The sequence below is a fragment of the Rhinopithecus roxellana genome, unplaced genomic scaffold, assembly GCF_007565055.1.
Source record: "Rhinopithecus roxellana isolate Shanxi Qingling unplaced genomic scaffold, ASM756505v1 contig5506, whole genome shotgun sequence".
In the NCBI taxonomy this organism is placed as follows: Eukaryota; Metazoa; Chordata; class Mammalia; order Primates; family Cercopithecidae; genus Rhinopithecus; species Rhinopithecus roxellana.
The window spans coordinates 18,633-31,264 of NW_022144108.1; the positions used below are offsets into that span (position 1 = coordinate 18,633).

Consider the following 12,632-nt stretch of genomic DNA (forward strand, 5'->3'; position numbering starts at 1 on the left):
CTTGGTGTCAGGACCTTCACTGCACCTGGGAATGCCTACTGGTCACCTCGGTGACAGAGACCAAGGCATTTACTTGATATGACTGCCCTGGTTCACTGTCTACATGGCCAGGGAAGAAGTCAGTAATAGGCTTTTGACTTGCTGCAAGGACCAGTTCTCCTGGCCCCATGGTCTAGGGATGGAGGATGCTGCAGGAGATGCACCCCTCACTTCCCAGCTGAGGACTGTGGGTCATCTCAGGGCAATTTAACAGTCCCCACGTGCCCGACCCCCTCAGCTCTGCAAATACCAAGCAGCACAGCCTGCCTAGGGGACAGTGGGCTCAGGGGTGCCCAGGTAGTCCCCAGAATGGCCTTGGCAGGCCCCTCACCTAGGTGCTCCCACAGCTCTGTAGCAAGAGTTCTAACCTTTTTTGACTGTGGAGCCTGCTGAGAATAAGCTGTGGACTGTTTTCCAGAAAGGCATGTACATGCTTTGCATGCAAAACCTTGCATTGTGGCCAACCGCAGTGGCTCACGCCTGTAATCCCAGAACTTTGGGAGGCTGAGCCGGTCGGATCACCTGAGGTGGGGAGTTCAAGACCAGCATGCCCAACATGGCGAAACCCCATCTCTACTAAAAATGCAAAAAATTAGGCGTGTTGGCAGCCACCTGTAATCCTGTCTATTCTGGAGGCTGAGGCAGGAGATTCACTTGAACCCGGGAGGTGGAGGTTGCAGTGAGGTGAGATTGCACCACTGCACTCCAGCCTTGGCGTCAAGAGCGAAACTCCATCTCCAAAAAAAAAAAAAAAAGCAAAAAACCTTGCATCCTTTCAGGGGGCTCACACCTCCCTAAGGGCCTGGTAGTTTGACCCCTCGGACCTGAGGGTGAGAAACCTTGCTTCAGTTCTTCCCTGGGTGATCAGCCCACGGTAAAGAAGGAGAAGCCAAAAAGGAGGACCCATGAGAAGGGCCCCCTCCTGGAGTTTGAGGCCCACTCCCTCCTCCCCTGCCTGTCCTCTGTCCAGGACTCCTCCCTGCTGTGCCCCACTCCTGGGGCCATAACCATTTGGAGCTGTGTTTTTCTACAGGCTCCTATAGGCACAAAGTGGGCAGGCTCACCTGGAGGGCATCAGAATAACATGGAAGGAAATGAGGGGGAAAGCTGCCCTGGAACTGCATCTCTCTGCCCCCTCATGTCACTGGGGTGCACTCCTCCCTCACCTCACTCAGGCAGCGACATGGGTTCCATGTGAGTGCTGTCCTGCTTCCTCTGCTGCCTCTTTTTTTCCTTAGGGCTATCATAAAATTTTCTCTTTCCCAGCTCTGCCAATCTGGTGGGACATTGGGCTTCCCTCTCACAGGGTCCTGGGGACAGGCCCATCCTGTATCATACCTGCAGAGAGACCCTGTTTTTCTCCAGGGCCTGGGGAGCAGCCAGGTTCCATGAGTGAAACAGATCTGAACCATACCAAGCTGGGGTTGGGGTCCACACTCTCCTCTACTGAGAAGGCGCTAGGGATTCCAGCTAGGTGAGAGGGAGAGTGGGCAGAGCCAGACCAGACCAGGACTGATCCCCTGGAAAAAGCCTGCCATCAAAGGCCTTGGCGAGTGCTGGGTGCGGTGGCTCACTCCTGTAATCCCAGCAGTTTGGGAGGCTGAGATGGATCACTTGAGGTAAGGCGTTCAAGTCTAGCCTGGGCAACATGGCAAAACCCCATCTCTACTAAAAATACAAAAATTAGCTAGGCGTGCTATGTTCCTGTAATTCCACCTACTCAGGAGGCTGAGGCAGGAGAATTGCTTAAACTGGGGAGGCAGAGGTCGAAGTGAGCTGACATTGTGCCACTGCACTCCAGTCTGGGAGACAGAGTGAAACTGTGTCTCAAAAAAACAAAAACAAAAACAAAAAACACCGTAATATGGCTTTGGCAGAGAGCCTGGCCCGGCAGTGCCTTCCTTTGGGTTTCTCCTGGGTAGATCTCTGCCATGAGGAGGTGCTTCGTTTTGCCTGTCCGTGGCCCACAGCAATGGAATGTCTGCTTCTGGGGGTTGGGTGGGGGACTGCTGGCAGAACTGGAAACTTCTTCAGGTGGGTTTTTGGTTTGTTTTGTTTTTGTTTTCGAGATGGAGCCTCACTCTGTCACCCAGGCGGGAGTGCAGTGGTGCAATCTCAGCTCATTGCGGCCTCCACCCCCCCACCCCGGGTGCAAACAATTCTCATGTCTCAGCCTCCTGAGTAGCTGAGATTACAGGTATGTGCCACCATGCCCGGCTAATTTTTGTATTTTTTGTAGAGATGGCATTTCGCCATGTTGGCCAGGCTGGTCTCGAACTCCTGACCTCAAGTGATCTGCCCTCCTCGGCCTCCCAAAGTGCTGGGATTACAGACATGAGCCACTGAGCCCAGCCCCTTCAGATTGGTTTTGAGGCTTCACTACAATACTAGTTTCCTGTGGCTGCTGCAACAAATTACCACACACTTAGTGACTTAAAACAACACAAATGTATTCCCTTACAGTTCTGAAGACCAGAATTCTAAAGTAAGTCCCACTGAGGTAAGGTGGGAGCAGGGTTGTTGCCTTCCGAGGCTCTGCGGGTGAATCTGTCTCCTGGCCCTGGAGGCGGCCTGCACTTCTCAGCTTGTGCTGCACGTCCTGAATGACTGGAGTTTCTTGCTTCCATCACTACACCTCCTACCCTCTCCATCACCTTCTCTGCTCTTATAAGGATCCAGGTGAGTACATCAACCCTGCCAGTACAAGCCAGCCAAAGACCCTTAACTTCATTATATCTGCAGAGCCCCATTTGCCATATAAGGTCATGTTCAGCAGTTCCCGGGTTTAGGACATGGGCATCTTGGGGGCATCAGCCTGCTACAGCTAGGCTGCAAAACTGTTACACCCTCCTGGTGTTTCAAAGATTGAGAGAAAAAGGGTTGACATTTTTTTGCTTAGGGGTCCCTCTTAAACTTGTACCTTTAAGGTCTGGGGTCTCTTTTAACCTTATGTTTTTGTTTTTGTTTTTTTCTTTTTTGAGGTGGAGTGTTGCTCTGTCGTCCAGGCTGGCAGTGGCATGGTCTCGGCTCACTGCAACGTCTGCGTCCTGGGTTCAAGTGATTCTGCTGCCTCAGCCTCCTGAGTAGATGGGACTATAGGCACCCACCACCATGCCTGGCTGTTTTGTATTTTTGGTAGAGATGGGTGGGGGTGGGGGTGGGGGTGGGGGTGGGGAGGGGGGTTTTTGGCTATGTTACCCTGAGCTCAAAGCCATCCGCCTGCCTCTGCTGCCAAAGTGCTAGGATTACAGGCCTGCACCACCACACCCGGCTGCTGTAAAGTCTTATTTCGACACAGCTGAGACGTGTTTTAGGAAGCTTGCTAAAAGACCCCTGGAGACCTCCACATTGTGGCCTCCCTGTTACCGTGTTTAATTTGATTGAACTTTTCTGCCCTCCTGCTTTTCAATTTCTCTAATAGTCTCTCATTAAACCAATTCTAAGAACCACCAAAGAAGGGAAAATTTTTTTTGAAAGCGGTAAAATGATGTGGACTGTTAGAATGTAAAATATATGAAATAAGTTCTTATATGTTAGTGCTGCTCTGACATAGGGACGTATTATTGAGAATCAGCTTTTGCTCAGTTTTCAGAGAAATGGAATAATCGTATTGCTGATCTACATAAACAAGTTGAAGAATTGTCTGAAAGAAAATATGGTATGTCTAAACTGGAAAAGTCCTGTAATCCTGTGTTCATGAGCATTTACACAGTGGAGTTGCTCTTCATCATGGGGGTACCATGGACAGGCCCAGGGCGCCGGTGAGTCATGCCTCCTTACACATTTCTCCTTGTCAGGTGCTTTGTAGCGTCTAAATATTGGAAACGTTCTCTATTTCTAAATTGCTGCAAAGCTAAGGAAAAGTTGTATTTCTTTAATTATGAGCATTTCTTTTAAACTTTCAGTATGGAGATTGGGAATTTATTTACATATTTATTGCAAAGCCGTGGATCTTAGGGATTTCACTGAATTATTATTATTATTTTTTGAGACAGAGCCTCACTCTGTCGCCCAGGCTGGAGTGCAGTGGTGTGATCTCTGCTCACTGCAACCTCTGCCTCCCGGGTTCAAGCAGTTCTCTCCTTCAGCCTCCTGAACAGCTGGGATTACAGGCGCCAGCCACCACGCCTGGCTGATTTTTGTATTTTTAATAGAGACGGTATCATGATCTTGGCCAGGCTGGTCTTGAACTCCTGATCCACCTCCCTCGGCCTCCCAAAGTGCTGGGATTACAGGTGTGAGCCACCATGCCTGGCCAAATATTATTTTCTTAAATGAATTGTTTCTCTTAGTCTGCTTCGTTAAATTTGGAATTTGTCTGGGCGTGGTGGCTCACGCCTGTAATCCCAGCACTTTGAGAGGTCGAGACAGGCAGATACTTGAGGTCGGGAGTTCAAGACCAGCCTGACCAACATGGAGAAACCCGGTCTCTACTAAAAATATAAAATTAGATGGGCACATGTCTGTAATCCCAGCTACTTGGGAGGCTGAGGCAGGAGGATCGCTTGAACCCGTGAGGCAGAGTTTGTGGTGAGCCGAGATTACACCATTGCACGCTAGCTTGGGCAAAAGGAGCAAAACTCCATCTCAAAATAAATAAATAAGTAAATAAAAATTCAGTACTCACCAAGGTGCCCTTATTGTCTCTACTTTTATCTTGATGCATCACTGAGTTGACATTAGATTTCAAATTCGTCATTGCACTTATACTATTCTATCCTGAAGCCACCTTTATATAATGATGAAAGAAATTAGCAATTTGTTATTATTCTCTGTTGGTATATATCAAGTGCTTACCTAAAAAGAACAATAACCAGTGGAAAACATCATGTGTTTTACTGTTTTTATTTGGATGACTATTTACTTGTAACCTACTAGCAAACTATAAAATTGTATGAGATGCAGAATTTTAACTGAATTGCTTTAAGTGAACGTTTAAACATGATAAACCTTATTGATGGTATTTATATTAATATACTTAAAGTGAACATTTTATTCTTCATCATGAGTAATATAACCTACTCCTCCATGAAAATCTAGAATTAAATTTGCTAATGAATTCAGTAACATTTCCATAATATTTTTAGTTACGTGCTTAAGGTTCTCTTAGTGTTTCTCCCACTTTTTAATAGCTTATGCCTTTTTTGCCTTTGTTTTTTTTTTGGTTCATTTTAAAGTAAAAATCTCACAACATGTGATACCTAGAAGCAGTGTAACGGTCTCACCTGGTGGTAAGACCATAGGCTCTGGGGACACAGGCTGGCCATGTCTCTTCTCCTGTCTCAGCTTTAGCGTCCTCTTTTGTGGTCATGAGAACTGAAGATCTATCCTGAAGATTTGATAAGACAGTAAAGTGCTTCATATAATACCAGGCATATACATGCACAGTAAATGCTTCCTCCTTACATTTTTACTGATTGATTGAGACAGAATCTTGCTGTTTCGCCCAGGCTGGAATGCAGTGGTGTGATCGTGGTTTCTGCAACATCCGCCTCCTGGGTTCAGGCAATTCTCCTGCCTCAGCCTCCAGAGTAGCTGGGATTACAGGTGCCTGCCACCATGCCTGGTTAATGTTTGTATTTTTAGTAGAGACAGGGTTTCACCATGTTGGCCAGGCTGGCCTCGAACTCCTGACCTCGTGATCTGCCTGCCTCAGCCTTCCAAAGTGCTGGGATTAAAGGCGTCAGCCGCCGTGCCCTGCCTGTCTTTTCTTATCACAACCACCCTTGGTGATGAAATGTTAAATATGTACTAGTGGATATTATTTTGCTTAATGTTGCCTAGTGAATATTAAGTATTCTTACCTTTCAGACATGAACTTGTAAATTCAACAGGTGAAGATTTACAACTTGATTAAACAGCTTCAGGAGGTAGGTCTTCAGTGTTAAGTCAGATTAGAAGATTATGTGAAATAATTATTTAAGGTTTAACATTGAATTCTTTTAATGGTACCCTCCACATGAAATAATATGCCTCTAAGTATTAATTATGTGCCAGGACAAGATAATTCATGTTGTCAAAATTCTCATACTCTCTAGAATAATGAACTCATTTTCTTTTTATTAACCCGTTAGAAATACATGTAAATATTGCATTTACTGGTAGACAGAACTGGAAGAACAGTATTTGTCCTACTTTTGAGATGCAAGATTTATCTGGCGTAATGCATTGAACAGATTATTATTGAAGTCTACACCGGTCAACCGAACAAGCATTCGTCAAATGTCCATGATACGTAGGACAGAAGGTTTTCTTTTAGAGTATGGAGCCACGCATATTATCTTTTAATTAGATTTAGTTAGATATGTTTTTAAAGAAATAGAAATATAATTGACTTTCTTGTTTTGGCTCTGGAGTGGGGACGAAACAGAATGGAATGACACTTTAGATTTACTAAAATGGAAGGATAGCCAGTGAGATCATATCCCATCTCCCTGGACCTTTGGCTTTTACAGGTTGAGCTATAAGAACAATTAGAAAAAGGGATATCTTTTAAACACAGTATGTAGAAAAGAATAATTTCTACATATTGTGAATAATTGCACCTGCTAGCAGTTCTTTTTTTTTTTTTTAGATGGAGTTTTGTTTTGTTGCCCTTGCAGTGCAGTAGTGTGATCTCAGCTCATGGCAAGCTCCACCTTCTGGGTTAAAGCAATTCTACCTGCCTCAGCCTCCCAAGTAGCTGGGATTACAGGCACCTGCCACCATGCCTTCCTAATTTTTGTAATCATAGTAGGGTTGAGGTTTCACCATGTTGGCCAGGCTGGTCTTGAACTCCTGACCTCATGTGATTTATCCACATTGGCCTCACAAAGCACTGGGATTACAGGCATGAGCCACTGGGCTTGGCCACTAATTTTTTAATAATGTTGTTTTATTTTAGGAAGGTAAATACAATGAGTAGGACTTAGCTCCAGTTTTCTCTTACTGTTTTTGTTGTTTGTTTGTTTTGTTTTTGTTTTGTTTTGTTTTGTTTGAGATAGAGTTTAGCTCTTGTTGCCTGGGCTGGAGTGCAATTCCGTGATCTTGGCTCACTGCAGCCTCCGCCTCCTGGGTTCAAACAATTCTCCTTCTTCAGCCTCCTGAGTAGCTGGGATTACAGGCGCCCTCCCCAATGTCTGGCTACTTTTTGTATTTTCAGTAGAGATGGGGTTTCACTGTGTTGGCCAGGCTGGTCTCGAACTCCTGACCTCAGGTGATTCACCTGCCTTGGCCTCTTAAACTGCTGGGATTACGGGTGTGAGTCACTACAACCGTCTTTAATGGGGTATTTCACTGCAGACTTTGATAAACAGAATATTAGCATTTTTGGTGCTGTTTTTATTTCACTCATGCTCTTTTTCTTTAGACTCAATTATATTAACAGAATTATATTAACAGTAAAGATAAAAGTATAAAAGTTAAAGACCAGTACAGATTTAATAGTTACTCTATTCTACATATTGTGTTTAAATGATGTCCCTTTTTCTTTTTGTCCTTATAACTCAAGCTGTAAAAGCCAAAGGTCCAGTGATGATCCCATACCCTTTTTTCCAGTGTCATGTTGAAGATCTTTATGTAGAAGGCCGTTCCAAAGGAACTTTTTTTTTGTGGTGGGGGATGGGGTTTTCATTCTTCTTGCTCAGGCTGGAGTGCAATGGCGTGATCTTGGCTCACTGCAACCTCTGCCTCTTGGGTTCATGTGATTCTCCTACCTCAGCCTCTCGAGTAGGTGGGATTACAGGCGCCCACCATCATGCCAGCCTGATTTTTGTATTTTTAGTAGAGACGGCGTTTCACTATGTTGGCCAGGCTGGTCTTGAACTCCTGACCTCAGATGATCCTCCTGCCTCAGCCTCCCAAAGTGCTGGGATTACAGATGTGAACCACTATGCCCAGCCAGGAATTTTTTTTAAGAAGTCTGTCTACTAATGGAATTCCTGGCCTGGAGAGGATATTGCTGTCAAAGGAATGGATTCATTTTTTTATTAAAAGATAAGACTCTTGGATTCTTATTGGACTCTCCTCTCTGTTGTGAGTAATAAATTTTTTTTATTGTTGACAAATATTTATTCACCACCAGGGTTATATTTAATTAAGTCTGAGTTATTTTATGGTTTTGTTTTGTTTTTTTGAGATGGAGTTTTGCTGTCCTTGCCCAGGCTGGAATGCAATGGTGCGATCTCGACTCAATGCAATATCCGCCTCCTAGGTTCAAGCGACTCTCCTGCCTCAACTTCCTGAGGAGCTGGGATTACAGGCATGTGCCACTATGCCTGTCTAATTTTGTATTTTTAGTAGAGTTGGGGTTTGTCTATGTTTGTCAGACTGGTCTCGAACTCCCGACCTCGGGTGATCTGCCTGCCTCGGCTTCCCAAAGTGCTGGGATTACAGGTGTGAGCCACTGCACCTGGCCTATTTTAGGTATTTTTATCTTCCACTTTTTAATTTATCTGGGTCCAGCATTGAGTAAGTCATGCCAATGTTAGCTTTTAAAACGTGAAGACTGCCCTCACCTGACTGGCACGCAATTGAGGTTTTCTTTCACAATTTTCTGCTACTTTTGCTAAAGAAAATAGTATCCATGTCTTGTTTTTAAGCCTGAGATTTTAAAGCCTATGTGGGAATAAATGATTGTTTTTATAGATGTGTAGAGGAAGATAGTCTTGAATTCAATGTGATATTAAAGGATCCCATTTAAGATTATTGTAATATGTTTCAAAGACCTGTGGGTTGCAAAGTTATCAGTTTACTTGTGAGGACACATCCTCCACGAAGTACCTGATGAGACCATTTGCAATTATTATTTTGTTTGGTTACTGTATGGAAACCTCAAATGAAGATTTAGTTGTGCTCAAGCATCCCGATTGTCTTGTCTTTTCTTAATTAATTAATTAATTAATTAATTTTTTCCCTCCTGAGATGGAGACTTGATCTTTCACTTAGGCTTAGAGTACAGTGGCATGATGTTGGCTCCCTGCAATCTCTGCCTCCTGGGTTCAGACAATTCTCCTGCCTCAGCCTCCTGAGTAGCTGGGATTACAGGCACCTGCCACCACACTTGGCTAATTTTTGTATTTTTAGTAGAGACGGGGTTTCACCATGTTGGTCAGGCTGGTCTCGAACTCCTGACCTCAAGATCTGCCTACCTCGGCCCCCCAAAGTGCTGGGATTACAGGCGTGAGCCACTGTGCCCAGTCTGTCTTTTCTTTTCACACCCACCCTTGGTGATGAAATGTTAAATATGTACTAGTGGATATTACTTTGCTGAATATTGCCTAGTGAATATTAAGTATTTATTCTTACCTTTCAGAGATGAACTTATGAATTCAACAGGTGAAGATTTACAACTTGATAAATCAGCTTCGTGAGGTAGGTCTTCAGTCTTAAGTCAGGTTAGAAGATTATGTGAAGTAACGTTTAACATTAATTTCTTTTAATGGTAGCTTCCACATGAAATAATACGCCTCTAAGTATTAATTATGTGCCAGGACAGGAAAATTCATGTTTTCAAAATTTTCATACTCTCTAGAACAAACTCATTTTCTTTTTATTAAGCCATTTTTAAATACATATAAATACTACATTTTGGGTAGACAAAACTGAAAGAACAATATTTGTCCTACTTTTGAGGTGCAAGATTAATGTGGCATAATGCATCGAACAGGTTATTATTGAAATCTACACCAGTCAACTGAACAAGCATTCATCAAATGTCCATGATATTCAGGCCATAAGAAGTTTTTTTTAATAGTATGGAGCTGTGCATATTATCTTTTAATTAGGTGATTTAGTTAGATATGTTTTTAAATAAATAGAAATATAATGGATTTTCTTGTTTTGGCTCTGGAGTGGAGTGGGGACACAACAGAATGGAATCACACTGTTTGCAATTACTAAAATGGAAGGATTGCAGCAAGATCATATCCCTAGTCTCCCCATAGCAAATGTCACATGCTAGCTGTTTTTTTTGTTTGCTTGTTTTTTTAAGATGGAGTTTTGTTCTGTCGCCCATGCTGGAGTGCAGTGGTGTGATCTCAGCTCATGGCAAGCTCACCTCCTGGGTTCAAGCAATTCTCCCTGCCTTAGCCTCCTGAGTAGCTGGGATTATAGGCCCCTGCCACCACGCCTGCCTAATTTTTGTATTTGTAGTAGAGTTGGGGTTTCACCATGTTGACCAGGCTGGCCTCAAACTCCTGACCTCAGGAGATTCACCTGCCTCAGCCTCCCAAAGTGCTGGGATTATGGGTGTGAGTCTTGGATTTAATGGGATATTTCACTGCAGACTTTGATAAACAGAATATTAGTGTTTATGGTGTTCTTTTTATTTTACTCATACTAGTTTTCTTTGGACTCAATTACAATAACAGAATTAAAGATCAAAGTATAAAAGTTAAAGACCAATACAGATTCAGTAATTATTCTTTTCTACATATTGTGTTTAAATGACATCCTTTTTCCTTTTTGTTCTTATAGCTCCAACTGTAAAAGCCAAAGGTCTGGGGATGATCCCATACCATTTTTTCCAGTCTCATGTTGAAGATTTTTATGTAAAAGTTCTTCCCAAAGGAATTTTTTTTTTTTTTTTTGAGACAGAGTTTTCACTCCTGTCGCCCAGGCTGGAGTGCAATGGCGCGACCTTGGCTCACTGCAACCTCTGCCTCCTGGGTTCAAGCAATTCTTCTGCCTTAGCCTCCCGAGTTGCAGAGAATGAGAAAAAGGCTGTGAACAAGCTTGCTGGTCTCTCCCTGTCCTACAAAAGAGCATACCTCATCTGAAGACCCTTTTGATGAGTCAAGGCTGGGAAGGCTGAGATGAAGGGGTGTGTGTGTGTGTGTGTGTGTGTGTGTGTGTGTGTGTGCGCGCGCGCCACACCCAGCTCATTTTCTAATTTTTTTGTAGAGATGAGGTTTCACTGTGTTGCCCAGGCTGGTCTTGAACTCCTGGCCTCATGGGATCCTCCTGCCTTTGTCTCCCGGCGGCTGGGATTATAGGTATGAGCCACCTCACCTGACCTGCAATGTTTTTTCAACAGTATACATTCTGTTTTACAGAGCCACCTAAGCTAAAGATTCCCTTGAGAACAAGTACTGTCCTGTGGTTTCATGGCCTTTCTTCCATTTGTGGTTCTTGCCAAGTGAAATTTAAATCACATCTTATCAAGATGGATAAACCCAAGTTTCCCAGTGCTGGAATATAGAAAATGGATGGACAAGTAAGTCGCACTCAGCACCCGTAGCCCAGGCATGGGGACCTCAACACACCTGAGCTCCAGACGTCACCTTTCATTGTGAGTAGCTCTGAGATGACACTTCTGGTTGGTAAGTGCCTACTGGCAATAGTTTATATAACAGCAAGTGAAGGAATAAATAGTCACCAAAACATTTTCTGTCCCCAATTCCAGCATTAATTGGATTAGATAGTTATTTTATGAAGAATTTTCCTATGCCACAGTCCTGACCATGTCTTCCAGTAAACAGAAAAATTCTATTAAAAAGTGAACCTTCTGTCTCACTCTGTTGCCCAGACTGGACTGCAGTGGTGCAATTATGGCTCACTGCAGCCTCAATCTCCTGGGCTCAAGCAATCCTCCTGCCTCAGCCTCACAAGTAGCTGGGACTACAGGTGCTTGTCACCACACCTCACTAATTTTCCCATTTTTTTAATATGTGGATTCCACAGGACTGACTTCAGAAACTTGAGTATGCATGGATTTTGGTATACACAGAAATGGGGGAGCTGGAACTAATCCCCCCATATACCAAGGGACAAATTGTATCTGTTTTTACAATTATACTGTAGGATACATTATGTTCCATGACAATGGTAATTTTTAATGACAATTTTTAATTGTGTGAAATTACCATAAAAATAATTTACTGAGCTGTTACTAGGTGTCTGTAAGTACCGTAGATTTTTTGAATTCCCCATATCTCTTCCTTATTTCACTTAATCACTCTATCTTAAATTATTCATGCTTGCTTCAGTAGCACATGTACTTAAGTTGGAACAATAGAGAGATTGGCATGGCCTCTGTGCAAGAATGACATGCAAATTTGTGAAGCATTCCATATTTTTTAAAAAACGAGAAAAAAATTACTCCCAGATTTTCACTGTATTTGTGCATATGACCTTTTGTTTGGGTTGAATTATATCCAAAGATGATATTTCCGAAAGTGAGATTACTGTGAGTGACAGGGTATTAGCATTCTTATTATCCTTGATGTAAATTGCCGAGCTTTCAGGCATGGTGACTGTCAGCCTATAATTCCAGCACTTTGGGAGGCTGAGGTGGGAGGATTGCTTGAGGCCAGGAGTTGGAGGAGGCAGTAAAATGAGTCACTGTCTGTATTATTTTAAAAAAATTTCCAAGCTTTATCCTGGAAGGCTTACATACAATTTAAACACCACTGATACTACAAGAGAATGACCATTGCATTGCACCTTCAGTGGCACAGGTGTTATAATTTAACAAGTTATTTTCTGTGTGATAAATAAAAGACTTCATATTAGTCCCTTTTTTTTTTTTTTTTTTTTTTTTTTTTGAGACACAGTCTTGCTCTGTCGCCCAGGCTGTAGTGCAGTGGTATGATCTTGGCTCACTGCAACCTCTG

General features: G+C 43.3%; 1 pseudogene; it reads left to right on the forward strand.

The window, feature by feature from the left end:
• The first annotated feature begins 11,996 nt into the window (after positions 1 to 11,996).
• LOC115896156 lies at positions 11,997 to 12,096 on the forward strand (annotated as a pseudogene).
• The last annotated feature ends 536 nt before the right edge of the window (positions 12,097 to 12,632 follow it).